The sequence below is a fragment of the Labeo rohita genome, unplaced genomic scaffold (assembly GCF_022985175.1).
Source record: "Labeo rohita strain BAU-BD-2019 unplaced genomic scaffold, IGBB_LRoh.1.0 scaffold_1639, whole genome shotgun sequence".
Lineage (NCBI taxonomy): Eukaryota > Metazoa > Chordata > Actinopteri > Cypriniformes > Cyprinidae > Labeo > Labeo rohita.
This window is the reverse complement of record NW_026127823.1, coordinates 1-3,335: the sequence shown is the minus strand read 5'-3', so window position 1 is coordinate 3,335 and position 3,335 is coordinate 1. Positions and strand designations below refer to the sequence as shown.

Below are 3,335 nucleotides of genomic sequence, written 5' to 3'. Positions count from 1 at the left end.
AACAATCAGGATAAGCGCAAGTAATTGCCATTTTGAGTAGCCGCTATACCCACAATCTCTGTGCACTGTGTAAACAATGAGTGTTGTATACATGCGACAGATCGCTTCCGGCGTTTGTGTATACTACGCCAGAGCGCGTACACATGTAAGGAGCCGGATGATGAGCTTGCGCTCAGGACAGATGGACGTGGCTGTGTATCAAAGGTAAAAAATTATATAAATACTGTTCAGTTTCTCGCAAAAAAAACCCAGATCGTTTCGTGTCTTAGGATATCAATGTATCGTAATGAGTCGCAGGGTGTAATTTGGATTTGTCTGTGCATGTTTTTTTTTTTTTTTATTTTGAAAGGTTTGGTGCCCATTCACTGCCATTATATGACTGACATACTGCAACGGTTTGAGTTAAAAATCTTTGTTTGTGTTCTACTGAAGAAACAAAGTCACCTACATCTTGGATGCCCTGGGGGTAAGCAGATAAACATCAAATTTTTGGGTAAGCTATCCCTTTAATGTTAGTTGACTGCACAAGTAAACATGATCTAACCATGAAAATACTCCTGAAGCATTTATTAATCTTTGTTAATGCTAAATAATAGTATTACATTACAAATTGAAATTTGTGGAACTGTTGTATATTAACTTTATCTGTAAGAAAGATTAATAAGTACTGTAACAAATGTGCTTCTCATTGTTAATCAAGATGTCACGCTTCAGGCAGGAACAGACGAACAAAGACGTAGTGAAACGAACAGTCTTTAATAATTCCAACGGGAAACACGGGAAACACAGGAACACAGGCTGTTAACATTAAGGTCTGACAAGGCAGGAGGGTGAACACACACATTAAATAGACAGACTCCTCCCAATCTTTTGCCCGGGAGGAGGGCAAAAGATGGAGTCCAGGGTGGTGACGGAATAGTCCATGGAGGTGATGACGGAGGGAGGAGCCAAGGAGGAGACAGGAGGGATCTAAAGCAGGAGGAACCAAGCCTGACCCAGACCGCAGCCATGATGACCCATGGCTGTTGGAAGGTTGGAACACAGACAGACAGTTCATGATGTGCAGGGGGTTTAAAAAAGGTCTTAAAATGTAATAAATCTGAGCTTAAAAATCCTGCAGCATGTGAGTGTGATAATGCGATATCCACCTTTGATCTAGTAGGTATCTGTTCTGCTTCTAGAGGTCAAAACAGCCGCCTACTCTTGCCTACATTTCAGGCGAGGTTTATCTCAAACGAGCCTATAGTTTTCATTAGGTGTGTTCAACTTCATCTAGGGCTGCAAACGGCGATCAACGAGAGTAGCCGAGAGCAGTCGGGGGCGGAGTTGAAAACGGAGGCGTCAAGTCGGACACTTTCTACTCTCGTTAGTGAAGCTCTTGCGTTATTTTCATGCACTAACACAGATAAAGTGAATTAAATACAATATTGGTCAAATACACAGACTTTTCAAAAAGGGTTTTCAAGAGCAACAGAAACACGTTTCATATGCTGCTTAATACAGCGCCATCTGAACAAGAATAATGATCAACATAAACATACTGTTTAAATACTAATAAAGTGGGGTTATTTATGCTTTTATCAGTGTTTTATGATAAATCTGACTCAATATATCATTGCGACTACAGTAAAAACACTTTTATTGTTCTAAAAACAGATTTTTCTGCATTATTGGACTTGAGGATGTTAGAATAAACACAAAACACACGTGATTGTTGTCATACGGTGAATCTGGCCAATCGTGAAACAGTCATGTGGTCATCAGAGCTCCTGCAGCCGCTCTGGAGAAACTGCGCCGGCTGAGTCAGTCACTGCTCTCCAATCGCTATTGCGCTACTTTGATGCCACAAGTGACAGTCACGAGGCGTCAGCGCCGCCTCAAGTCGGACAAAATTTCTAACTGGCATGCACTGCTTCAAGTCAGAATTTGATCGAGCTGCGCAGCGCTGCGTTAAGTCGAACACACCTTATGGCTACCCTCATATGTTCCCATGTCAACTGGCTTCGTACTTTCAGTATGAACACATATGACACACTGTTTGGTCAAAAGAATATTTTGTGAAGCAGTCAAGAGCAAATCAACTAGATATGCATGAGCAGAATTTACTGTTTGCAAAAACAAGCATAAGTTTGTGATTACATACATTTATCAGGCACAGATTACATAGATATCCTAATGTGTTTGCCGGGCCAACAGAATAAATGCTCAATGAAAGTTATGAAAGGAAAACCATTCACTAATAACACATCACAGTTTGATCACTGATGTAAGCAGGAAAAGCAAAAGTACTTATTTCCTATTAGGCAGACAGAAGAGATCCACAACATTATTCTCCACACATTTCCGGCATTTCATCTCTTCACTGTTTCTCATACACCGATAAAGAGGCACTATTTCATCAATTTTTTTAAATTCTGTTTCGAGATCCTCGTCTATGTCCTTCTGCCAGATCTCTTGAAAAACAGAATGTTGTCTGCACTCTGAAGGCATGTTTGCACACAAGGTGAGTTGTACGAATAGAACACTACACAGCTGTCTTTTTCTCTTGTCTTTGCTAGAAGTTTGTCCATGGGAGAGTTTCCTACAGGATAAAGCAGAACATGCTCAGAATGTTCTACTTTTTTCTTACCTATTAGAACTGTCCGTGAAGCAATGACATTTTTTGGCTTTGTACAAAGATCACATTTGGCATGGTTATTGAGAAGCGCTTTTACTTGTGCTGCTTCAGCATTGTCAAACTTATTTTTGATATTAGCATGTCTGTCTACACAATGAGCCGGTGGGAGATAGATTGATAATGCATACTGAGCATCAGTTCCATTTTTGGTCTTTGGCTGAACTCTGAAAGACAAAACAGCATAAGGTTATTGCAGTTATCATAAAATATTGTATTTGCCTTGTTCCTTGTGCACTTTGTCATTCAATTTTGCATGCACAGTTCAAACTGAATAAATTGATTAATTCATCAACTTCATGTGCAAATGTACCTACTTGTCATAAAAATACTGGGTCATTTTTGCAAGACACACAGTGTTCACATCCTGAATGCCTTGAACACACAGATGAAGCAGGCAGAGGAAGATGACGAGACCCCGCAGTGGTACCACAGACGCCTAAAGTGAAAGCATCACTCATTTCAACACAAAACTTGACTTCAATTCATGATCTGAAGAACCGGAGTGTGTAAGGGAGTACTCACATTAGGGATGTTTGCCACAAACCAAGCCCAAGCACAACTGTCCCTCCTCTCTAACAGTAGCGACCATACAGTTTGTTAGGGCAGATTCTTAGTCATAGCACTAGTTTATCATAAACATTTTGTAAGCTTTATATTC

The 3,335-nt window shown here is 40.3% G+C and overlaps 1 pseudogene; it reads right to left on the bottom strand.

Moving 5' to 3' along the window:
- Nucleotides 1-2,106: 2,106 nt before the first annotated feature.
- On the bottom strand, nucleotides 2,107-3,113 carry LOC127158678 (uncharacterized; annotated as a pseudogene).
- Nucleotides 3,114-3,335: the final 222 nt, after the last annotated feature.